The sequence below is a fragment of the Corvus cornix genome, chromosome Z (genome assembly GCF_000738735.6).
Source record: "Corvus cornix cornix isolate S_Up_H32 chromosome Z, ASM73873v5, whole genome shotgun sequence".
Lineage (NCBI taxonomy): Eukaryota > Metazoa > Chordata > Aves > Passeriformes > Corvidae > Corvus > Corvus cornix.
Window position 1 is genome coordinate 1,139,802 of NC_046357.1, and position 26,755 is coordinate 1,166,556.

General features: G+C 47.2%; 1 long non-coding RNA gene across 1 annotated transcript; it reads right to left on the minus strand.

Annotated features, from left to right (window-relative positions):
* Nucleotides 1–1,721: 1,721 nt before the first annotated feature.
* LOC109144049 lies at nt 1,722–5,534 on the minus strand. The gene is made up of 3 exons (XR_002044531.3): nt 5,277–5,534; nt 4,681–4,784; nt 1,722–2,693 (listed from the first exon to the last, which is right to left on the minus strand). It is a non-coding gene; the product is annotated as an uncharacterized LOC109144049 (long non-coding RNA).
* Between the last annotated feature and the right edge of the window lie 21,221 nt (nt 5,535–26,755).

Consider the following 26,755-nt stretch of genomic DNA (forward strand, 5'->3'; position numbering starts at 1 on the left):
GCTTTTTTTCACTGTACTCTGATCAAGTTGTGCCTTTTATGCACAAACCTGGGCTGGGGATGAGCAGCAGGTGAATGGACAGGATCTGGACATGAACCAGGTGCCATGTAGCAGGTTTGCTAGATCATGCAAGGATTTCCACGGGGAGGGGGAGTGTTTTATAGCCTGGGATATCAACTAACTGGGGGGAAAGGAAGGAAAACGTAACCCCAAATCCTGTGATTTTTCTCTATTAGGTTACATATGAGGAGGTGTGTTCAGCCACAATTCTTCCATGTTCAGACAGAAGCAGGAACATGCTACTTCTGGCACGTTTTGGGGATCAGTAAGCCCCTCTTCGGGGAATTTTTTTGCCTGGGGACGTGAGGCAGGATATTTGCTCATTTTAAATCCCCTGTGTAGAATCCCCTGTGTGTTCTTCCACCAGAACATTTTCCTTTCGCATTTTCCTTTACAGGCATGTGGCTGGTGTAGACCAGGGGCCAAAGAGAGGAAGGACAGATGGATGTGGGATACCAGGGGTGAGTTGGGAGCAAAGCATGGGAACAGCGCAGTCCCTTTGCTGTGACTCCTCAGGGGCACTGGAGAGGCTTCAGAGCTCCCAGACCTCCTTCTCCTCACATGATTGATACAAATTCCCCTGGGATGAAGGTCTGTGAGAAGTTCCTCCTTGCTGTCTATGAGCAAGACTGGAGGGAGGTTTGGCTGCAGGGCAAGGTTGCCAAAACCAGAAAAATGAGAAGAATTCCTTGCTGTGAGGGACATTACAACTGGGTACCGATATGGTGATGCTCTGAAAAGTGGGGTGATGTCTTGGTCTGTGGCGGGAGACAGAAAACAGCCAGCAGTGAGAGTATGTCAGCACAGTTTGTCTCAGAAAATGCAGCTCAGTGTGTTTTTGGGGTTTGTTTCTGGTTTTTTTTCGAACAGTTGAACTTACTAGAGGTGAAACCACTTGTGGTTTCCTGTTTTCATAATTTGGCTTTTTTATTGTCTGTCAAGGATGTTTCTTAGAAGCAAAGTCGAGTCTCCTTGCTGACTTTAGCAGGTTTGGTGCTACCATGCAGGTAGCATAGGCACCCAGGGCTCCATTGGAGGTTTTGGCATCCCTTAAGAGGAAAGCAGCTGTTTAGGGTAAAGAAGAGGGCAAAGAAAAGTTGTGTGAAGCTCATCTTGTCACAAAGTCAAGTAAAAATCTGGTTGTGTGTCTACTCCTGTTGTGGATACCCCCAGCTCCTCAGCTGGAGAGCATCACTGATTTATAATGCTACAAACAAAACAGGAAGCAAAAAGGCTTTATAAATGTATGAATTATTATGAAATTGCTAAGTGCTGAGCAGCCTTACAGAAGGAGGGTGCTTTTCCCTTCAGTGCATGTGAGTAATTTAAACAGAGAAAGAACATGTACTATACACTCTTTGGCCACTTTTCCCAGAAGTGACTCTACAGAGAGGAACCAGCCCTGTGTTTTCCCACCAACCCCAGTTATACCCAGTACAAATATAATTATTCAAAGCATCACAGATAACAGAATCCCAGGATGGTTTGGGGTGGAAGGGAGCTTCAAGCTCATCCAGTGCCAGCCCCTGATATGGGCAGGGACACCTTCCACTATCCCAGGTTGCTCCAAGCCCTGTCCAACCTGGCCTTGGACACTGCCAGGGATCCAGGGGCAGCCACAGCTGCTCTGGGCACCCTGGGCCAGGGCCTGCCCACCCTCACAGGGAGCAGTTCCTTCCCAATATCCCATTTATCCCTGCCCTCTGGCAGGGGGAAGCCATTCCCCATTTGCCTCCCCTCTTGCTTGTGTTCCAGACTCCTGAAATTTTCAAGAATTACTGGGGTTTTTGCCAGTCCAAGTGCATGAGGGAGACGGTGCTCCTCCTGATGGACCCTCTGTGCAAACTTTGATGGAGTTGAGAGAAGCACGGTGTGGTGGGGCATTCTTGGCCCCAGGGTTGGTTCAGCAGCAGTGTTATATACATCCAGGAGTTAAGAGAAATGTGAGAATGGGAAAACATAAGCAAAAATTTCTTCGGCACTTGGAGAGGAGCCTCTGCTCCCGCAGTCAGTGCCACAGAGCTGAAAACACAGGTGGTTAATGAAGTCTTACAAATGGTGTAGTATCTTTCCATGCCCTGTTGGGTTCAGCAGTCCTGCTGCTCTCTCAGGCTGATTCTGGGTTATGTCCTTGGAGCCTGTGAAGGCCAGGAAGGAGAGGACTGCGTTGGTCTCCTCCTGGCTTCCCCCCATCATCTGTCAAACCCTTTCCAAAACACCTTCTCGCATTGCAGCGGCATCGCGATGTGCCGCGGGTGACCTTCTTCCCCAAACACCCACAGATAAACTCAGCTCTCCAGCTCCTTTCATCCGCCAGGGAAACTTCTCCTTTTTATGAGCTCTATAACTGAGCCCCAGAGGTCAGCACTGACGGGTGGGTTTTTGTCATGTTTCCTGGAAAGTTTGTTAATTTATAGCACGAGATTTATTTTAGGAGAGATGAAAATAGTTCACGTTGTGTAAACCTCTGCGAAGCACTCGGAGCTGTAAGTGCTGATAGAGCCACGCTGCACCAGTTTACATTCTTCAGATGGCTGATTTATGGAGGCGGCAAGTTGGTGAGGCTTTTTTCCCTTCTAGATGCAAGGCAATTTCCTGAGCAAGGCTGGGGTTGAGTGTCTGTCACATGTATCCTGCAAGAAAGGGTGTTTATTTTAAGGCATCTCGAAAATGAGAGAATTGAATGCCCCAGTTTGTACCAGTTTTATGGAATTGGTACAAAGCCATGTTCTCAGTCCCCAGGCTGTGGCTGAGGTGAAGATTCTGATGGGGACAGGGTGGCTCCCTCCTGGTTCCTGCTGAGCACAGGGCCATCACTGCAGGAACACTTCACCAAAAACCACCAACAGAATAGCTGAGAAATTTAAACAATCATTTTTCCCTTAACAAAAAGTTGCTACTGTGAAAGTAGAGGTGTGCAAGCAGCACTGGATGAGAAATAACGCTGGTGCTTGTTCTGTGGAAGTTTTTATGGATATGGATATATGTTTTTTATATCTTGTCTACAACCAGAGAAGCTCCCTGTAGCAGAACACAGCTGAACGCACTCAAGGATGCTTTTATTTATCTACTCTACAGCTCAGCAACAGTAAACACTGTCTCCCCTTCACGAAAAATGGCTCATCCATGTTTATATCCATAATAACATGCCCATTTTCAAATTTTCCTTTGAAATTTCATCTGCTTGAAATGCCACAACTGGATGAAATGGTTTGGGGATATGTCTGAAGTTGAGCTGACCTTGCTTGCAAATGTCAAACTTCCCTGGGTGAAGCAAAGAGAGCTGTCTGTGGGTTTGCTTTTTGGGAGTTGCAAGTATCCCATTTATTTGGATTACCCTTGTCATTTTGCCTCCAAACTCCAGCCATGAAATCGGGTGTTTAATAGAAGGAGTTTAGTAGAGTTTCACCTCATACTCAGGACCTGCCAGGAGCATTTACACCTGCAGCTTAATGGGGGATTGCAGCAGTGGGGATGGGGACAAACTTTGAGGGAAAGAAGAGTTTTGATGCCACAGCCTACCTTCCAGGAGATCCTCTTGCCCCAAAAAATCAGGAAAAAAATCCCAAACCACTCAGCAATAGCAACAGCTCAACTTTTCCTACAGTGGATCACTTAACAGAGCTTTTCAGCGCTGTTCTGCCCTGTGGTCTCCTTCTGGTTCTGTTTCCCTTCTTTCTATGTATATCAGCAGTTGGATTATCTGGATTTAGATGTCCACCTGGCTGAGATCCTTAATAATGAGTCAGTGGCACTTCCCAGCTGTGCACAGGCCCCTGCGTGTGGCTACAAGTCCCCAGGAAGAAGCTCTGTAGGTATTTTCAGATTTTCTAAGTGACTGAAATATAGAAAGCTCTTTGTCACTGTCAGCAAGTGACAACAGGAACACCTGAGTGGTAGGAAGGAGAAAGGAAATGTGGTTTTTCTTTCACAGAAGTACAAATTCCAAGAAATGGAAGAAAAACAACAAAAATCTGACTGCAAATTAAAAACTCCAAATAAAATAAGCCTGTTCTGGGGAGTTAAGATTCTCCCTTTCCATCAAGAATGTGGTTTTAAACAAAAAAAAAAGCCTACACATCTTCACCAGTGTGGGGGAGAATATTCCTGGGCATGTCCGCCCATCAGCTTTCCAGTAACATGCATTATTTTGGCTTCCCTTGTGTACAAGCTGCAGCCTGCAGATTACAGGGACAGCTATCTGCAAACAGTTGATACTGGGACTAAAGCTGGTGAAATTTGGAAGTGTGCCTGTTCCACAGCTTCGGTGCTGTCGTGCTGCAGATATACCCTGATGGAAAACACAGGGAGAACTCCAAATCCATGGCTTCCTTTAGAAAACAATGACAAAAACCTCAAAAGCACCTGCATCCTGCGTGCAGTGTAAATGATGATGCTTTACTTGCTGCTGAACTTGTGGTAACATGAGCTCAAAGACACACTGACGGGACCAGTACGAAAGCTGCACTGAAAATTGTTTTGGAAACATCTTGGGAATTAAATGCTTGGAGAAAGAATAGGTTGTTCCAACATCACTGACACTGAGCAGGGGAAACAAAACTGGCTATGAAAAATACAAATATTAATGTAGATAAAAATGGCGCCTTGGAGAAGACACACCTGGAAATAGAGCACCTTCATGGTGGACTCCCCTCATGTGGTCATGCAGATCCTCTCTGCAGGCAGCAGAGTCCGAAGAGCTCTTCAGGAGTGTCCATTCCTCCCTAAGAAAAAGGATAAATATGAGATAAATTGCCTTCTATAGTGCCCATTGTCTCCACTGACTGTGACAAACCTCTGGCTGAGACTGGAATGTCAAAACTTTTAGCAGCCTGAGGACACCGAGGAGCCTTCTGTCTCCAGGTTGGATGGTCCAGCTGGCCCTTCTCTTTCTGTGCTGCTCCAAGTCGATGGAAATCTCTTAGAATCATTGAGATGTTTAGGTTGGAAAAGCCCTCAGACCATCAAGTCCAACCACTCCCAGCTCTGCCAAGGCCACCACTGACCCATGTCCCCAAGTGCCACATCCATCAAACTTTTAAAACCCTCCAGGCATGGGGACTCCAAAACTGCCCTGGGCAGCTGTGCCAGAGCTGGACAACCCTTTCCATGGAAAAATTTTCCCTAGTATCCAACCTGAGCGTCCCCTGGTACAGCTTGAGGCCATTTCCTCTCATCCTGTCACTTGTTAACTGGGGGAAGAGACTGACCCCCACCTGGCTGCCCCCTCCTGTCAGGGAGTCGTGCAGAGCAAAAGATCTTCATTCTCCTTGCTGTGATGGCACCTGGGAGAGCTGGGTGAATGCAGATCCTTCTCCTTTAACAGGCTCTGCCCGGGAAGTGTTTGCTGCAGCTGCTGCCTGGATACTTTGGTAAGCTCAGATTTCAAGCCTTTTGTCTGCCCCAAATCACATTGTTCTCTTATCCATGCACTCCTGCTCATACGAGACATCCTCTTCAGGTTTGGCAGTGCATCTGGTGGGCACCGTGACTTTGCTGGTGAATTTGGTGTCGTTTTAAGCCCCGGGGTGCAGTGCTGGGAGTGTGTGTCCTGTGGGAACGGCGTGGGCTGGGGTACCTGTGCTCCACGGGTGATCCCGTGGGTGTCAGACCCACAAGTTACATCCCTGAATTACAGTGTGGTGCTGTGAAGACAGGAAGGGGAGAGGTCAGCTTAATTACACTGCAGAATATGAGTGATTTTGTAACCTTCCTGCCACAATTCATCCAGCAATGAATCTGGATGAAGCCTATTCATTCAGATTTTGCAAGCATAGGAAGAACAGGTCCCTAAATACCCTCCAGCAATTTATTTTGAGTAGTCTCCAACTGCTCTCTCAAGAAGTTTCTCTTGTGTTAAACGCCTTATTGCATTGAGAAGCATCTCCTCTTCCTTGGAAAGTGGCTTTTTACAGGGGGCAGATAGTGATAGGACAAGGAGCAACAGTTTTAAACTTAGAGGGGGAATTTAGCATGGATGCTGGGAGGAAATCCTTCCCTGTGAGGGTGGGCAGGCCCTGGCACAGGTTTCCAAGAGCAGCTGTGGCTGCCCCATTCCTGGAAGTGTCCCAGGCCAGGTTGGACAGGGCTTGGAACACCCTGGGACAGTGGAAGGGGTGGAACTGAATGAGTTTTAAGGTCCCTTCCATCCCAAACCATTCTGGGATTCCCTGTGAAATGCCCTCAAAGGTCTCCTCCATAAGAAGGGGCCTTGACTTGCTAGTGATCTTTGGATCATTTGTTCTCTTCCTAACACCATAATTACGTTAATGATGTGTCAGCCTGTAGCCATGGCAGCTAAACACTGGTCCCCTCTGGTCATGGCAAAAGATGGTTGTATGTCCAGGGTGGGAGCAGAGGACAATTCTTTCTGGCTCAGCTGGTCAGGGAGCTGCTGAAACACTTCCATGTTGGAACAATTTTTGTGGAAGCACAACAGTGACCTGCCCTATGTGGCCAGTGAGTGATTTGGTTAAATAGCCAATAAGTTCCTCCTGCCATTTTGACTGGAATATGGGATTTTCCTGCCCCAGCTCCCTGTTAAACAGGTGCTTTGTATCATCTGGAAATAGCTGTGTTTCAACACGAGGATCAAGTGGATTTCACAGAGAGACTGGGATTTGCTTTCAAGGCTGGCTCATGTGACGTGAAAAGCCGCTCTGCATGTAATAACCACTAATATTATTAAAGTGTGCTCCAGGGTGGGCACTCTGACAAAAAATACCACTTTATCACCAATGCAAAAGAGAAGGGTGGGGATTTTTTCCAGTTTTGGGGGGATTTTTGTCTTTTATTGTTGTTCCAAACCATGGTGCACTTGATCTAACCCACAGTAATAAAAAATAGATTATCTCACGGACAGTAAGCTCATCATCACCCTTTGCTGATAACAGAAAACAAACACCCCTTGCTTCTCAGTGCGTTGCAGGAACAGGCTGTGCTCCCTCCCTTGCCTGGATCAAGTCAAAGCAGGAATCTTGGCTGCATCTGGGAAAGAGGGACGCCAAGAGATTTTTTTGTTTCATTTTTCAGTTGACTTGTAACTCCACCTGCAAAATATTCCCGAACTGACATCTATTTTTTTTCAACATTTTCCTGATACACAGTAAAATAGGATCATGGTTCCCAAAAAGCAAGGGATATGTTGTGCTCACCTGCTCTCTTTCTCTCTCCCTCCCCATTTTTTTGGGTTTTTTTAGGGAAAAGAGGTAGAAAAGTGAAATCCTATTTGGGATAAAGATAATTTCTTGCAGAATGAGTATTGTCTGTGGCGCCAGGAAAAAGGATCTGAAATTACAAGACCCTTAATGCCTCTGTCTAGCCCTTATTATTTCCTGTCCTTTGCCTTGTCCTGGCTGTGTTGGTGTCCCCTGAAGCCTTGAGGAGCACATTGGGTAAACACAGAGTGAGGGGAGGGTGTCATGCACAGCATTATGTGGGCTTGTGGCACATCTCCCAACATCACGCAACAACTGCAACAAATCCTTCATCTCCTGTGCATCACACCTCTGTGTTCAAAGGATTTCATTAACTCTGAAGGTAGTAAATTTTTTGATAAATCAGTCTTAAGACGTTTTGAGGTGCTACCGTCTGGTGCTTCAGCTTCCCAAACACACCTTCCTGCGTTTTGTAATCATGGTCTTTGAAAGATCCGCAGGGAATACAGAAACTGGGCACACACACAAAACAAATGGAAGTAGGGAATTCTCTCTTCCTCTCTCTGCTGATGAGATTTTCTATTCTCCCAGTTGCATTACATTTTGGAAGACCAAAAGTTGATGTCAGTTGCAATGCATTTTGTGCAACAATCCAAAAACTGCAATAAAAAGTTTGGGAAGGCAGTCATATATTTTCAAATTCAAGCAATTTTCTTGCCCAAATGCTGATGAGTAGAACAATTAACCAAATGAGCTCAAGTATTTGTAAGTAAACCTCTACCTATCACCATGCTTTGAATTAATTTCACCACTCTAGATTTTTTCCTGCTCAAGGAACATACTTCTTTTAAATCTGAGGATATTTTATGTTGTTGCTACTATGTCTGTGGAGATGAGTTTGTGAAGAGTAATGGAGGCATCAGTGTAATGGAGGCATTGTTCTGTGGGTTCTTGGTAGGGTGATTCAGGGAAAAGAAAGGGCTAAAGGCACTGAGGGGCTCGGGGAGGACAGGGAGTCAACCCCCCCTCTCCCCCACAAGCAGGAAGGGTTGGACCCTGGCGAGACCTTGGGATGGGAGAGCACTGGAGATGTCAGAGCATCCTTCCAAGCTTGGAAGTTTGGTCCTTCTGCACACCGAGCAGATCCTACAGGACCTCAGGTGTCTGTAGCATCTCTCAAACAACCCCCCTGCTGGAATGCTCCCCAGATGTCCCCTGGAAAATCCTGCACATCCCTTTTTTTGCACCATAGATGTGTTGCCAGGCTGCACACACCCACGTTTGGCAGGGCTCCACCACCCACCCCGCTCTGGAGATGAGCAACAGCAGGTTTCCCATCTATTCAGAGTGACACCAATACTCGCTGCTGGAAGGGTTGGGTAAGGAGGTGTTCCCGGCCACTCTCAGCTCCCCAGGAGCTACCAGTGCTCACATGAAATGAGTTTTCCCTAAAGCACCAATGCTGCGGTGAAACACCCTGTGAGTTTTGGTCTCTTGCTTCAGCTAGAGCGCCTGGATCCTTAGAGGACCAGGCAGCTTAGGAGACTGCTGAGGTCCTTGGCCTTCCTGCATCTCCATTTCATCTTTGCAGCTGCCAAGGTGGGTTTAAAAGGGCAGTTTTGGCTCTAAGGTGGCAATACTTCAATGTTTGAATGTCTCCTGTCTAGTAGGAAATATTCAATCCACTTTCTTAGGCTTTTTCTATGAGAGTAGGAAAGGATGAGAGAATTGGGATTGTTCAGCCTGGAGGAGAGAAGGCTTCAGGGAAACCTAGCTGTGTCCTTCCAGTGACTGAAAGAGCCAACAGGAAACATGGAGAGGGACTTTTCACAAGAACATGTAGTGACAGGACACAGGGAATAGCTTCCCACTGCCAAAGGGGGATGGGATATTGGGAAGGAATTGCTGTCTGGGAGGGTGGGCAGGCCCTGGCCCAGGGTGCCCAGAGCAGCTGTGGCTGCCCCTGGATCCCTGGCAGTGCCCAAGGCCAGGCTGGACGGGGCTTGGAGCAACGTGGGATAGTGGAAGGTGTCCCTGCCATGGCAGGGGATTGGAATGGGATGAGCATTACAGTCCCTTCCATCCCCAGGCCACTTTGTGATTCCATGATTCTGAGGAAGGACATTCCCAAGCCACGACCTTTCCTGTCCATGGGCTGTGGGTACATTCTGCAGCTTCCTTGGCTGACAGCTGAGGCCTCAATCCCTATGGATAGCTTTGCCAGGGAGGCTGTGGAAGAGACCTCTTGGAGGGAACATGAGGAGCTGTCTCTCCTCTGGGAGCTGTTACACCTCCAGGCAATCTAGAAAACACAATTTATTATTTCCTTAGAGAATCTCCAGCATCTGAATGATGACTCCAGGTCCCCTTCCTCTTTTTTTTATTTTTTAAACCTTACTTAACCTTACATTTTTAAACCTTAATCAAGATGACCAGGAGCTTTGTTTATTTGCTTGACAAGAGCTGAATTTCTCACAAACACAAGAAATCAGGCTCTAGAAAAGCATCATAGCAAATTGCAAGAATTATGAAAGAAACCCCATGGCCTGGCAACACTACAATTATATACAGGAATTGCTGGATGTAAGAAAGCAGGAGTTTGGAAAACACATATATTTAGAAATACTGGGCTTTAGAACCAGCTTTAAATCCAACGAAAAGCGAAATAGTTGTGCAGCAAACCTCTTAAATACCATCCTTTTCGGCTTTCACCCTCACCCCATAAAAATCCATCTTGAACCTCTGCATAATTAATTTTTCCTATCAGGTATTTGTCCTGTTCACAAGAAAGAAATGACAAAATGCACGAAAACAGTAACCCAAATCCTGGCTGTGCCTTGCTTGCCCAAAGCAGTGTGAGTCAATAAGCAGCAAACACTTTTCAGAAGGTTCTTGTTGGCACTCGTGACTTTGATTCCCATTTCATGAGAATCAGCTACACTGAACCCATTCTGCCTCTTAAGATCACATGGCTTTTGCCAAACTTCACTACTGGTATCAACAGCTACAAATATTCTGAAGTGAGGCATCTGCTAGTGCTGAGTTTGAGTTCCCACTATGACTACTGTGCTCCTACATCCAGTCTCAGAGCTGCTTAAGAAAAAGTGGCAAGGAAACAAGGAAACTGCCTTAAAAGAATGAAAGATGTTGTAACTGTGCCCAGGAGCAGAGGTTTATAGTTACCATCTCCATGGGTAATTAGAAGGTGCATCTCTAAGTACCCAGATGAAACCGCATGTTTTTGTACAGCATTAAAAAAAATGTTGCAGTTCCCATTTTGATGACTGGGCTGCTTATTTTTGCATCCACACTCTTGCAACCCAACTGCAGGAGTGCAACAAATTGAACCACCAGGTAGAATCTTCAAAAGAAGTGTCAATAATGGCTTTTTTATCACAGAATGGTTTGGTTTGGAAGGGAGCATTAAAGTCATCTGGCGCAACCTTTTTTCATTGGTTGCCTCATGAAGCTGTAAAAACCATGGACACGATGACATTGGCCTCCATGGGGACAAGTTGGACAGGATTAGAGGTTTTTAGGGCAGGATTAGAGGTTTTTAAGGCAGGAAAGTCTACCCAAGCTGCAGATGACATCTTGGGCTCAGGAAGCCCCGGTGGTACAGCTTGCAGCACGACATGGCTGCAAAAATACTTCCTTTTGGATTCTCCTGGAGATCTGCTGCATCTGAGCACATCCATTTGCACCAGTAACAGAACCACACAGCTTATGAAATGCAGCATTTGCAAGCTGGAGGCTGACAACATAAATACCAGCTGTTTGCTGCACACCCTGCCCTCCCAGCCGCCTTCCCCGCTGCTCACAGCTGCTGCCTCCCTGTTTATGGGGGTCGAAATCCTACGTAAAAGTGCCAAATTGGAGACTTAAAAAGGCCTTTTCAGCAGGAACATGTCTCCTTTCTAACCCTCTCCCTGATGTGGGCTGGGAGAACCGATGCAAAGCAGTGAAATAGAAACAATAAAATATGTTAATCGCTCTTTTGCCTACCAGAGAGAGGAGCTGGGCCCCAAGGGGAAGCGACATTTTCAGTTTTATCTCAGTGGCACTGCTCCCTTCAGCGCTGAAAAAAATCAGTTTTAGAAACTGCTTTTTCATTACAGATATCTGAATATTCAATATGTCATTTAAATTGGCTTCGGATCTGTTCCCATAGCCACCCCCGAGGAGCCTGGAGAGGATAAACCACCCAGCTGATATCTCACACCAGGTTGTTTTGTCTAAGCCCAAAGTTTCTTTGTCTTGGGAAATTAAAACAACCCTTCTTGCTTCAAATGACTTTCACTTTTTCAAGGGAATTTCATGCACAAGGACAATTCTGCAGCACTCCTGTTGTACATAATGACCCAGAGACCAATCTGCTTAACCACAAGAAAACCCTCTCTTCCCCCAGAATTTGGGAGCACTGGCTTTTCATTCTGTTTTGATGGCGAGTGCAGCATCACAAGTGGAGAAAGACTGGCATTTGTAGTCTGGGGGGGATTTTAATAGAAGTAAACATTCATTTTAAAGAGAAAAAAGAGAGACTCTGAGGGAAAATAAACTTTCTGGGCTTAAAGAACTCAAAGGAAGACAAAGAAAGGGCCTTTGAAATCTGCAGGGTGTCTGTGTCCCTCACCCTACCCCCAAAAGTTACCCGTGTCTCCCTCCTTTTTTTCCCCTCTCCCCCCAACCAAGTTAACATGACGCCAAACATAATTTGGATGTTTATACAGAGCGTAATTCACACCATGTTCCCAAGGGCAGCAGGAATAGGACTGAGCCCAGCTGGGCACCTGCTGTCCAGGGCTGGGCTCAGCAGGATTTCCATCCCCAGGCACATGTGCTCAGGACACCCAAGTAACAAGTGACAGGAGAAAACGTCCTCGGATTGCAGCAGAGGAGGTTTTGTTTGGATATTAGGGAAAAATTCTCTATGGAAAAAGTTGTCAAACCCTGGAACAGTCTGCCTGGGGCAGTCATGGAGTCCCCAGTGGCACCTGGGAACATGGGTGACTGGTGGGCCTGGCAGTGCTTTGGGGAATGGTTGGACTCCATGAGCTTAGAGGGCTTTTCCAACCTAAAGGATTCCATGGCAGTATCGATGACACTCCCAAATCCCCAGCCATGCTGCCGCAGAACGTGCCTCCAAGCTCCCAGAGAACATCTCAGCCCAGCCAGGAAACAGATACCCCTTTTGCCTCAGACCCTGGAATATTTCAAGGGTGGTGAGGGACCACCAGGCTCAAATCCACCTTGTGCAGGTTCAAGCTTTGTCCTTTGCCCTCAACCAGTGCCCCCTCAGCTCTCATTTATATAAATAACTGTGTATAGCTTGAAGAAGAGACTACAGATCAGTTCTCTTTGATATTTCAGATGAGTGGTCTCTCCATTGCACTACTAAATATGAGACAGACTCTGCCTTGCCCTGTTTTCATTAAAAAATGCCCATTACCACCCTGCCTTAGTTCTACATCCCAAAATGAGGAGAGTTGTTCCAACCTCATTGACTCCAAGAAGGATTTCACCAAATTCCTTCTTCAGCTGAGCTCACCCCCTACAGAGAGCCTTTCATCCTGGATAAATGGGAACTCAATCTCTATATTATGAATTGTGAATATCCATTATCTGAATTTTGAAATTGAGAAAAAGAAAAGTACTGAGTTGTTTCTTGTCTGACTACCTTGGCACTTCTAATCTAAAATGTTTCTGGACCTTTTGGCTAGGTTTAATCTTGTATTGAACAAGGAAATTACTGTATTTTACATAATGAACACTTAACTTGTTTGTCTGGAAACCCTTTCAGAATTGGAAATTTATTGTCCTGGATGCTGAGGAACCAATTCAGAGATTCATATTTGGCACAAATAGTGTCCCAGAGGTGATGAAAATGGACTGTATACTCAGGAAATGCCTGTGTACAGTGAGTGGACAGAGATGTCCATCACACATCTGTTGCGTTGCACTTGGTCAAAAGACCATCTGGAAATGTGACCCTGTGGCTTCATGTGGGCCACCATGTCCTCCTGCAGGACACCTGCCCAAGGCACGTGGCTGATTCAGAGCCTGAAGTTTGAAGAAACACTTTTAAGAAAAGTTTTGAGCTCAAAGTGATTAAAAACAATAAATAGTTGCTGTGTTTCTGTTGGCATGAAACTCGCACTGTGCTGGGGATGAGGGGGGATTAGCGGTCCAGCGGCGATTCTCCACTCCCTCTGATCTTTGATCCCAGCCCTAACGCATTTCTCGGGGCTGTGTTTTGGGCAAATGTAAGGGTTTGGCCCCGGCACAAGGGTGACTGGATGGATTCAGCCTCCCAGAGCAGCCTCCAGGCTCATTTTTGGATGTCATCCACTTTAGAAGTAAGAGCCACCCACAGAGATTTGATCTAATTTTAAACTTTCCAGGAGTGTTGGGAGGATTTGACAGGGTTTCGCATTTGGGGGCTGAAGTAGGTGGATAGAATACACAGATGAGATCCGTGGCCAGATAAATAGGATCCTAGCAGGGAAGGCCCATCATGACATAGACACATGTGCTCTTTAGCAATTATCTATTCACTGGGGCTCTCTATGTCTGTCTGATCATTGAAGAAATCATTGAAACACTGAGAAACCAAAGGCGGTGAAGCAGAGTAAAGTAGAGGTGCCTGGTTAGCATGGCTCAAAATTATCTGAAGCATTCCCAGACAGCCAAGGAAAAGATGGGGAGTGCCCACTGGAAAGAGGCTTTTGGTGGGACCATGGGATGAAGTCTGGGTGGAGAAAGACTTGTTGCTTTTGAGTTCCTGCAGGTTTCTCATAAACAGAACTTAGTGTTCCTGTTTATGTATCTACTCCTTGTGTATGCTTCAAACCCATAACTCATCACAACTTAAATTTTTGGCAGGAAAAAAGGAGTATCTTGACTGCTTCTAGGTTGTCAAAAACACTTTCCTCAGGGTCAAGCTGTCTTCAGTATAATTGCCTGTGGAATTCTCAATGCTCAGGCACCCGCTGGGCAAAGTGCACCATGCACCAAAAAGCGAGTTTCTGTCCCAAACAATTTACATCCTGAATACAAGAAAAGGAAAGCAGACAGATTGGGAGTGCCAAAAAAAGTGAAGATACAACTCTAGAGACAGTAGTATTGAGCAATCCACATCTGCCAACTGCTAAACTCCCCTTGGCAAAGGTTTCTGCTCAGCAGCTGTATCTGAAATGTTTCTATCGATCCAAATTATTTTCTCCCCTTCCTCTCATGCAAGCATTGTGATTTTATCTTTTTCCTCCATTTTCCTGAGTTTTGTCTGCTGTTTTGTGCTTAGCATTTTGATTATTTCCTTTTATCTCCACAGCCCATATTTCTGGGTTTTTTTCCAAGACTTTGAGGATCCAGGTTACAACAGCTTAAATTACAGTGATGTCCAGACAAAAAATGGACGTCTCCCAGGACGGTTTCCTCAGAGCCTGTTGTGATCTGAGTCCCCAGCACAGATTCTGGACAACAGACTTTTTGGGGTGATGCTGTTAGATATGTGCAGAGCCTGGGTCAGCATAGCAAGTCATTTAGTTCACCTATAAGTAATCCTGGGCTGGAAGGGATTTTAAGGATCATCTCATTCCACCCCTGCCATGGGCAGGGACACCTTCCACTGTCCCAGGCTGCTCCAAGCCCCAGTGTCCAGCCTGGCCTTGGGCACTTCCAGGGATCCAGGGGCAGCCACAGCTGCTCTGGGCACCCTGGGCCAGGGCCTGCCCACCCTCCCAGACAGCAATTCCTTCCCAATATCCCATCTAACCTCCTGTCTTTCAGTTTAAAGCCATTCCCTCTTGTCCTGTCACAGCAAGCCCTGCTAAAAAAATTTGTCTTTGCAAGAGACAGACCCCTGCTTGTGACACGTGGTGGGCAATAGTGGAAACCTCTCCCTCTCTCGCTGCTGCCATAGCGCTGTGTCCCGGGGTCCTCTCTGGCAGCTTCCAGCCCCACAGAAAGTGAGACAGACCCTACGGAGGAACTGTTTTGTTTGATGGGCTTAGCAGAGAGGCTGCCAGGTGGAACCCGGCCAAGAGGCAGCAGACCGTGACGGACAGGCCCACACCACTTAGACAGCAGCAGTACCCAGGGGAAGGACTGGGCCAAGGAAAAACCCCCTCACACACACACACACACACATGCACACACACGTACACATCCATACTCACACGCTGGCCCAGCACAGCCGGAGGTCAGAGTCCAATTAGGTACTTTATTACTCATTGAGGCCTTGTCTGGCTTTCAGGCCTGGAAGAATGGCGGTGTGCGCACGTGAACCCGCGGCTTCACCGGCACCAACAGCAATTTGCATTTGAAGTGAGTCACTGATCCCATTCCCAGGGGCTTTACTTGATGCATGGCTTAGCAGAGGGGCAGTTCGGTTTTATTTACGGCTGGGACTTGGCACGAGCTGGCGTCTCCACATTCACTCAGTAGCTCTGAGGGCATCAGCCTCATGAGCCGTCCCTTGTTTCCAGACACCACGTAGAAAGTTGGTCTGCACAGGAGCCTGAGTCCCTTAGGACTTCCCAGCCCCAGAACCTCATCATTCCCTCTATATCTGACACACTGAAAAGCTGAAGACTTCCCTGAGAAGTTCTGCCACTCTGGGCAGCAGAGATCCCAGAATGGTTTGGGTTAGGACAGATCTTAAACTTCATCCCGTTCCACCCCCTGCCAGGGGCAGGGACACCTTCTGCTATCCCAGGTTGCTCCAAGCCCCATCCAAAGTGTCCTTAAACACTCCCAGGAATGGGGAATACCACCAGCCTCAGCCAGTGGGAGCTGAGGGGAGAGAAAATTATGAAACAGGTCAATCAAACAGTCCCAGGAGATGCAGCTCAGAGCTTACCAGTAACAAGAGGTTGATTGAGGACAAGGGTGGAAGCTGGATGTGGTCAATGCATGAAAAACCTCAGCACTAACAGGGAACATAACAAGGGAGGGAGTGAGAGGGCTTAAAAATAAAGGTTTATTGGCTTCCTAAATATGTTTGTGCTGAGTCAGATCCATGCTCTCGCCAGTCTCCCATGTGATGGAAACAAGTCAAGCGCAGCCAAAGAGTTGAAAAGGTGAGTTCAGCAAAGTGAACACTCAATACCTGGAAATACAAAGCCATTGTTTTAGATGACTGAAATGCCTGAAATCAGAGAGAGATACTAGGGAAAAAATAATCATTGATTCATCAGATGCCCAGGCACATGGAAAAGTGGCCACTGATACCAAATTCCACTGCAGGGGAAGTTATTTAGATACTAAAGTAAGGTCCCGAGTCATAAAGGGAATAAAAATATACCAAGGGGAGCATAAAATCTGGCTACAAGGATCATAACTGAAGTTGCCTTCCCTTAGCAGCCTAAACAGGACCTACACGTTTTAAAATCCATTCCAACTTGCAGTACTTGGGCAGCTGAAAATCCAGAAATCCCGGACAGGCTGTCACAGGAGGAAAGGCTCCTCCTCCCAATTCTAAAACCATGTGCAAATAAAGAGGCAGAAACCTGATACACTCAGTCCTGGAGCCTGGCCAGCAGCACAGGCTCCGGGACTGAGCACATCTCCCTAATGCTGAGAGACCAATCTCCTGAGCTTAAAAAAATTATAAAGTGCTCTGTTTGCTTGTGGAATTTCTACCTGGAACACTAATTTGGAATATTATCAGTTACACATGTTTGAGGGAGTCTGGTTGTTTAACAGCCATCTGTTCTTTCTGGCATAGACACAGAGGTTTCCCACATCTAGCAGCCTCTTTCAGGACGGCACTGCTTGGGACAAGATCTCAAGAGCCATAACCCTGCACTAGCTCAAACCCTGGCAAAAGCAATATGCTTCTCATATGGCAGAGAACCGGATTCTGCAACTGGTACAGCCCTAAAAAGAGCTGCTTAGATTTATCCAACTGCTTAAATGCACAATGAGCTTTTTCTAAGTCTGGCCTCTATTGTATATCCTCAGTATCTGAAAAATGCTGCCTGAACACACCCCAGAGTGACTGTGTCATAAAGGCTGGATCAGCATCCAGGAGCCTGAGTGCTCCAAATGTCATGAACCTGCAAAAATGGGCAGGAGACCAGCATCACTTCCTGTAAAACTGATGCTCTCCAATTTTCCTTGGAATGGGCCCATAATGCAAAATACAGTTTCTGTACAGTTTCAGGTGTTTGGTAAACACTGACTGCGATATCCACATCTCCATCTATTAATGTAATTATTGTCTGGTGTGTGTGTACTATCATTAGGACAAGGGGGAATGGCTTCCCACTGCCAGAGGGCAAGGTTGGATGGGATGTTGGGAAGTTCTTACCTGTGACGGTGCTGGGGCCCCATCCCTGGAAGTGTCCAAGGCAAGGGTGGGCAGGGCTTGGAGCAACCTGGGATAGTGGAAGGTGTCCCTGCCCATGGCAGGGGGGGGAATGAGGTGGTCTTTAAAGGTCCCTTCCAACCCAAACTATTCTATAATTTCATTCAACTTCTCTGCCCCATCGCAGTCCTTATAGTGAGAAAAAGGTGTTTGAAGTTTTAGTGAATCCCACAGGGGATGTTTTGGAAGTGAAATTTCTTGATTCATACAGGCAGAGAAAGAAATTGGGTTAGGGAAGGTGCCATTGTTGAGTTGTGTGTTAATTTGTTTGATCATCTGGGGTTTTTTTAAGGTTAAGAATCCCTAGGTGTGCCTAACTTCTGTAGGCTCAGCTGAGGGAGCTGTGATCATTTAGTCTCAAGAAAAGGAGACTCAGGGGGGACCTCATCACTCTCTACAACTCCCTGACAGGAGGGTGCAGCGAGGTGGGGGCTGGTCTCCTGCTGTGGCTGAAGTGAGAGGACCAGAGGAAATGGCCTTTCTGAGGCTGAGAGAGGGGAATGGCCTAAGCTGAGACAGGGGAGATTCAGATTAGATATTAGAAAATATTTTGTCATTGTTAGAGTAGCAGGTGATTGGATCAGTTTGCCCACGGGGCTGGTGGAGTCACCATCTCTGAAAGGGGTTCAAGAGGAGTCAGAATCTGGCACTGGGGGATGTGGTTTAGAGGTTACAGTGGCAGTGCTGGGTGGACAGCTGGGCTTAATGATCTTAAAGTCTCTTCCAGCTTTGATGGTTCTATGGTTCTATGATTCTATTTTGTCTAAAAATCACATAGATCTGGGGAAAGAAATGTGGCAAAGGCATTCTTCCTCATACCCACCAGTGAGCACAGTGGGAGATCTCTGAAAGGAACACAGCCCCTCCAGGTGAGAGCAGGTGTTGGCAGATGTTCAACCTCTGCAGACCCCAAAGGATCAGCCCCTGGAGGCCTGGCTGTCAGCAGGGCAGCGTGAAGAAGCAGGTGCCTCACACACAGGGTTCATCACTCCAGCTCCACAACAAGCACTGAGTCCCACCAGGGAACTGAGCCTTCACTGACCCCGAGATTACAGCTTCAGGGAGCTTTTCTTAATCATTTCTGAGAACTTTGGCGATTCAGGAATACTGTGTGGTGTATAAGTGCTACATGGGGTTTTGGTTTAGGGACAGACCTCAAGCCCTTGAGACTGCCTGGAGGGAAGCTGTGCATCCTGGTAGTTTATCTGGAGCTTTTCTGCAGAGGTATTTAGTGGGTACTGCAGAGAACTGGGAGCCATTGATAGGTTTTGTGACCTGGATGATTCACCTTGCTTCTTCTAGACCTTAATTTCCCTCCCCACACTTCTTACAGCTGGTTTATGCAGGGTGATCCCTGCCAGATCCCTGGCTCTTTATTTAGTGAGTACCTGTACAGCACCTGAAAAGATGGGATTTTGATCTGTTTTAAGGCTTCCAAGATCTACTCTCTTTCCCATACCAATTAAATCCTCTGAAATAAATTCTGCTCTATTATGCAAGGCAATCTACAGCCATCTATTTATCTTCCCTTCATGTTGAGCAGCAGGAGTAAAGAAAAACAGAGAGAAAACAAATAAGCTCTGCCAGAGCCAAATGGGCTTCATATGGAGTTAATTCTTGTTTTGTTGTTGCACACACTGCAGTGATTTCTGCCCTCCTTTAATTCTTCTCCCTCTCAGCCAGCACAGGCTTGCACAGATGCAGCTGAAAGTGGAACAAGGCCCATGGTCCATAAACACTTCACCCAAGATTAAAAGTACTCCATAAAAGCAGACTATGTTGTTGTCAGCTGTTTCCAGATGAGGGAAAAATGGGTTATCCTTCAACTTGGTCAAGAAAAATATCATATTGCGTAGCCAGACGCTGGAAATCTGGCTTGAAACAAACCAAAACTGGTTTGAGATACAAAGAAAAATATGTTATCTTGTTATCTCTGGTAGCAAATAGGGTTCAGATGCTACAGTGTCTGGCACAATTTATTCAAGATTTCTTCTCTTTTTTTGCCATGTAGCATCAAGGATTTTATTAGCTAATTCCTTGTTGGTCTTTGACTGTTCTAAAAATTGAAAACAAGGAGTTTTCCTCCCACTCCCAGTCTGCTGCCAAGGCAGAGCAGTTAATTGTCTTAGTGAAGAGCTGGTCTTACCTGCAGGTGACAAATACCCAGCAACAAGCAGTGGGTAAAAAGTCAAGGGAAAAGTTGTTTTCTTGTGATGCTGAAGCAGCCCTAGTCAAGGGAGCTGGAGAAGGGTCTGGAGCCCCAGGAGCGGCTGAGGGAGCTGGAAAGGGGCTGAGGCTGGAGCAAAGGAGGCTCAGGGGGGACCTTGTGGCTCTGCACAAGTCCCTGACAGGAGGGGGCAGCCGGGGGGGGTCGGGCTCTGCTCGCAGGGAACAGGGACAGGAGGAGAGGGAACGGCCTCAGGCTGGGCCAGGGCAGGCTCAGGGTGGACATGAGGAGGAATTTCTCCAGGGAAAGAATTGTCCAGCCCTGGCACAGCTGCCCAGGGCAGTGTTGGAGTCCCCATCCCAGGCAGGATTTAGAAGTTTGATGGATGTGGCACTTGGGGACATGGGTCAGTGGTGGCCTTGGCTGTGCTGGGGATGGTTGGACTCGATGATATCAGAAGGCTTATTCATCCTAAACAATTCTGTGGTTCCATAACTAAACCATTAGGGAACTCTCTTGTGTTAAAAAGCAGAGCGAGGGTTTGGTGCTATTAAACACTGAGCTCCCTGCTGCCATATAGGAGGCATTTGCAAAAAAACCCCTGTGGATGCCTTGGGGAAATGATGGTTTTGTTAGGTAAAGGCAATATGTCAAGGTAAGACTCTGGCTTTGGGAAGTTCTTTTTGTACTATGTGGAAATTGCTAAAGCTTTTGGATCTGTTCCAAACACCCGCAGGTAAGATTTTGAGTGGGGTACAATTTGGGTGAGATGGAGAAGTCTCTGTGAAATTCCTTAAAGTTGGCTATTACATCCTCTGTGTTTGAATTTGGTCTAATTGATGCTTAAAATTTCATCTTAAGCATTTAAGTTGCATCTAAAATTTTGCTCTTATAGGAGCTGGAGAGTTGACCCTGACAGCTGGGCTTTTGTGAGGGTTATTTTTTGTGGAGTGTTTTTTGTTTCGGTTTGGGGGTTTTTTTGGTGTTTTTTTTTTTTTTTTTTAAGAGATAAAAGCCTCAACATAGAAACTGCAGAGGGATTATCAGATTAACTGGTTTTTTTTACTACTGTGTGTATCAATAGGTAGATGGATAGTTCAGCTCCACAGCCCACACTCCACAGGATGCTGATAATTTAAACAAGGTCCATGCATGGACCTTCCCCTTTCTACCATGCCAGGGCTGAGAGCAGCCACATGTTCCAAAACTCATCCCATGCTGTGCTTCTCTCACTTTTTGTCTCATATGCTGAGAGCCCTGGGACAGGACCCTCGTGGTGCATGGCAAGCACGTGGTGGGAGGCACTCCCCACCTTGTGAGACACTTGGAAGTCAAAACACCTATTTAACTGATTTTCACACCAAAGGCAGGGCCAACAGTGGTTTGAGGTCTGCTTCAGTGTCCAGCTTTTCCAGGATGTGCAGGAAAGTGATCAGGGAAGGGTTGATACACAGTCCCAGCTCTGTGGAGCAGGTGAGCATAGGCTGGAGAAGAGGATTTATCTACTGATCTGGAAATCTGGAGTGCTCTAGGGCAGAAATTCCTGCATATGTAGAAACCTCTGTGCAAAACCTGTGTTTCTTGTCTCTTGAGAAGGGAAAGCATCAACCACAAAGTCCATAAAACGCTGAGTTCTAGCAGGAGCCCTTGCAAACATGCTGGAGAACTGATCTGGGGGCTGGGGTTTAGGTATGCTATGCTCTCCTCTGCCGTGGAACAGGCCTTTGTGCAGGAAGTGTTACCACCTTAGACTTGTTTTCTGAGTGTTTTGAAGAATAAGGGACACAAAGGCAGCAAATGATGAATAAAAGGGGAGGTCATCAAGGGGCGGGGGGGACACATCCTCTGCATGGCTGGGTGTGTCCTCTGAACAGTCCAGAAGAGCCCAGTCTGATCCTTCTTCCTCGGGCACATTAACACCTTAAAAGTACTTCAGGACCCTGAACTGCAGCAATATAGACAAGACCAGTGGTATTGTCATGGGCAGAGGTTTTACTGCACGAGCTCTTCTTTTAGAGTTTCTTCTTTTTTTTCTTTGTCCTCTCTGGACTTTTTATGTGATTAGGAAGTGGCTGAGCTGAAAATTTCCTTGCTTATTTCTCAATGCTGCTGGTGCTCCAAGGACAATTCAGGAATGCCAATGGTCTGTGGAGAGTTGCTCTGTCCCTAGTCAGTCTGTCACTTAATTTTGGCTTCCCTTTGCAATCTGACAGCAAATGGCCCCTTCAGTTTGATGCTCTGCAGCCTGAGCACCACCAGGCTACTGGAGCTTGGGGAGCACATGCCTGGGCCGTTGCCCAAAAAGTCTGGTCATGGATGCGTGAAGTGAGTTGCTGCCCTGCAGCTTTACAGGACTAATGAGGGGCATCAGCAGCTTTCTGGTGTGCTCCCTTGAGAGTGCAAGGAGCACACTGGAGACAGGACTGTCCCCATAAACAGGGAATTTAAAGCTAGCCCTTGGTAACCCAGCATCAGGAACTGTTTATTCTGCAGATTCCAGTGAGGTGGGTGCTCTGATAATGTTCTCCTACTGTTGAAAAAGGTTGCCAAAACAAGCATGCCCCTTTCTTCACCCTTGGTCAACGCTCGTCCTTGACGTTTTGCATGGAGTTGAGGGACTGTGTCTGCCTTTCTTCTTATTCTAACCTGTGCTTGCACTCAGCTGTGCGCAGGATTGCCACATGGGTGGCTGGGATCACTCTTGGCATTGTAAGACATCCCTTGGGAGCTTTCATATGCTCTGTAACTGTCCTGAGTTTGCTGTGCATCTGCAATAGAATTGTCTCAGACCCATCAGCCTTTCACTTGAAAGAAAAACCACAAGATCAAGATGGAGCCAGCATAAATGTTTGTCTTTAAACAGATTTCACCCTTGAAAACCACCTTCAGCCAGGCTGGGCAGCTGGTAATGTCCTTTCCCACCTCTCACACATCAGCAAGTAGTTCATGTCCAAACCTGGAGCAGTTTCACCTGTACTTGTGGACAGCAGGTGCAGTGAGCACAATGAGTTATGGGGATGCTGTTGAGGGATTTCTGGCCTCAGGACCTGGGTAGGCTTCAAGCACCCTGCAGGAACAGTGACCAGTAGCCTCATGGTTTGCTTCCAGCAGATTTCCAAGGGGTTTAGAGAGCATTTGGTCTGTCCATGCTAGTCTGTGACCTTTGGATGGTCCTTGGGTATCAGTGTTGATGACCAACCTTGGATCTACTTTCCAGTTCTGTGCTATAACCGGAGACCCTTCTTGTGGTCAGCCAGCAAGTCAAAATAATACAACTGTGATTGCTTCAGCACCATCTCTAGAGACCCTGGAGAGGCAACAGGAGTCCAGTGGCGGGGAGGGGGATGCTTGGTGTGTATTTTGCAATAGGTCAGCTCTCACTGCAATGGGTGCAGAGATTGTCTGCAATTTAACAAGCCCTGGGAGGTTTTTTTTGGCTCCTGTGACTTTCCCCAGAACTTTCTGCCATGGGGCAGTGCATCAGTTCACAAAATTCAAGGTAACATCTCCTGAAATCTGCAATCTTGTGGAGCAGCCCCAACTGCTCCATCTTAAGAAATGTATTTGGGGGGACTACAGAAGAGCTGGAGAGGGACTTTGGAAAAGGGCCTAAAGGGACAGGACAAGGAGGAAAGGATTCCCACTGCCAGGGGGCAGGGATAAATGGGATACTGGGGAGAAATTCCTGGCTGGGAGGGTGGGGAGGCCCTGGCACAGGGTGCCCAGAGCAGCTGTGGCTGCCCCTGGATCCCTGGCAGTGCCCAAGGCCAGGCTGGATCAGGCTTGGAGCAGCCTGGGATAGTGGAAGGTGTCCCTGCCCATGGCAGGGGATAGAATGGGATAATTTATAGGGTCCCTTCCAATCCAGGCCATTCTGAGATTTTATGATATTTTTCCCTGCCAAAGGCAGGATGAAAAACTACATCAATACATGCCCAAACCTGGACTTGGTCCTTTGCTTTGTCTCTTGAATCCAGTCCCATTAAAGCTGTGAGATGGGGTGTTTTATGCAAGGCAGGCTGGATAGGTTGGCACAAACAGCCCCCTGGCCACTGGAGCAGTAAAATGCTGCTGAAACTGCATAAGGAGGTAATTCAGTTGGATTAGAAAACCAAATTTTGCTTCTTTTTAAAATAATACCTTTTTTTTTTTTAAAATGGGAGTTAAAAGCTGATACGGCAAAACTGGGAGAAAACAACATAGCAGGAATTTATAAAAAAACAACTTTTGTTTGTCAGCCAGAGTAGAACAATGTGCCTCTTTGTCTGCAGCACGGATTATGCAGGAATAAAATAATAAATAAAAGGGCTGCTGAATGGGGCTGACATCGTGTGCCTTCCGAAGGACACTGAATTACTAAGAGGAATAAATCATCCTTGGTTTACAAACAAACAGGCTTACTGGTGTGCCCATCTCCCAAAGGGTAAATCAGCCCCAGCTCACCCCTGGAAGTGAGCAGCTGTTCCATCACTCTGGCCAGGTCTGGAGCTGGTGTAAAGCAGGTGCTGCAGGTGGCTTCAACCTGGCTTTAAAGAAAAATCAGACTGATGGAGTGATCAGAGAGCACAGCCCTGCTGCTGTGCAACCACTGCAGATCCCCACCGAGCTGAGGGAGGATGCAGTCCTTCAACCTAGATTCCCAAACTGACCACAAATTTAGGTAAGGGCTCGATATGATCATAAGGTGACCAGGTGATAGTGGCTCAGAAGCACACGGGATGTACGTTGTGAAGGTACATCCCTCCAAATTGCTGATACAACAGCAGCGCACAAGAACCAGCACTGCAATCCCAGCTTAACTCAGCGCCATTGCAGGAAAGGTTGATCCTGCCATGAGTAGTAGCTGCTTCTTTGGGATGCTCAAGCCAGGATCCATAAGGATATCAAGGAGAGAGCCCTGTAAATTCCTTTGAGGTTTGGAATGTGTTGTTTGGCTCCTACTGCATCTTCCAGTGAAGGGAAGGCTGATCCTTGGCAAACAGCCTGGACCTCTGGTGGCCTCCCCTATGGCTGGGTGCACCATGCCTGCTGCTGTTATCACAGCTCCTGGTGGGAAATTCCACACTGCCTGGAGGGCTTTTTTGAGCTGGGCTCACCAGGTGACCACCGTGGGCCAGCAGCAGCATGACCCATCCAAGAGGGACATCAATGCACGTGCGTCCTCTCCCCACCTGTGCCTTACACCTCTCTCTGGAAGCCCAGCAGAGAGGGTTTTCTTTATGAGATACACATGAGGGGGGGCTGCCAGATGTGTTTCTCCTCCTCTGAGAGGTCCCAGGAGAGGATGCAGGCGGAGACTGAGCTCTGAGTGCCTCTGTACAGGGGCTGCATCTCTTCCAGCATCCCCAGAACACAAAGGTTAAAGGCAGGGAGCAGATGGTGGCCTGGCTGGAACAGGTTCTCCTCTATCCCTATTTAACAACAAACCATATAAAAAATTTTCCTGATCTCAGCTGCTTTGATGCATGGTCCTGGAGCTGCAGGGACACAGGGAGACTGTCAGCTTGCTAAGGCAATGTCATTGCTCATCTTGCCTGGCTGTTACATGGGCTGTGAGCTCCTGGAGTTTCTGCTCCTGGGCAGGAGAAACTCATTCTCAGGTACTTCAAATCTTGCCCTGGATGCTCTTCTGTACCTGTCCACTGCCCAGCTGAGGACAGGGAGAATGCTCAGAGAATTCCGGGAGTTACATGCGGGGAGGTTGCACACGTGGGGAAGGAAGACAAGCAGGAACTCAGGATTTGGAAAGAGTTGGGATGTGGGTTGCCCTTGGTCAAGCTCTGTGCTGTGAGATTGCTTCTCAGCAATCGTGGTGGTGGAGCGACCTTAAAGACCATCCAGTCCCACCCCCTGCTGTGGGCAGGGACACCTTCCACTGTCCCACATTGCTCCAAGCCCCGTCCAACCCAGCCTTGGACGCTGCCAGGGATCCAGGGGCAGCCACAGCTGCTCTGGGCACCCTGGGCCAGGGCCTGCCCACCCTCACAGACAGCAATTCCTTCCCAAGATCCCATCCAGCCCTGCCCTCTGGCACTGGGAAGCCATTCCCTGGGTCCTGTCCCTCCATGCCTTGTCCCCAGTCCCTCTGCAGCTCTCCTGGAGCCCCTTGAGGCCCTGCCAGGGGCTCTGAGCTCTCCCTGGAGCCTTCTCTTGTGCAGCTGAACACCCGCAGCTGTCCCAGGCTGGCTGCAGAGCAGAGGGGCTCCAGCCCTGGAGCATCTCGGTGGCCTCCTCTGGACTGGCTGCAGCAGCTCCAGGTCCTTGTGCTGTTGTTCCCCAGGGCTGGGGCAGCTCTGCAGGTGGGGTCTCCCCTGAGAGGAGTCACTCATATTTGGGTGCAGATATTGGTCCTTTGGAGGACAAACATGGGCCCACAGATTCTCTAAATTAGGCGGAGACGGCCAATTCTTCTAAGACTTGGAAGAAAATGCAATGAGGAACATGGATATGAATCTACTGGGAACCAACCCAAGGATGCAAATGGAAAAACATGGGCGCAGGTTTTCTTTCACAGATAATGATTATGCAGAATTATCTAAAAAAAAATCTGTCTTCTAAATGGTTTCTGGACACTAATGATGAAGAGCAGAGCTTGGCTTTGGCTCCAGTGATCTGTAGGGTATGATTTGAATTAAAACAGTCTTCATTAAAATGTCTGGGGTTTCTTTAGCATACAATTTTAGTGTAAGTGGAAGAGTTTAAAATTTCTTTCTGGTTGCCTTTCCAGTTACTTCCAGTATTAGTGATTATTATCTTAAGGAAATAGAATCTATTTAAATATCATAAAACTATTTGATTTTGTCCTTGCTTCCCCCCATACTTAATCATTTGTAATGGAGGTAGGAGAAAAGAAAACACTGGGGGGTTATTTGTTTTAGTCTTTCCATTTCGTCGTTTTTTCCTTGATCGTTTGGCAGCATTTCATTTACACAATCGTATTTGTTGCTTTGCCTGTCTCGCTGTCAGGTTTTCTCCACTTATTTCTCATGGTTTTCCAGTTGA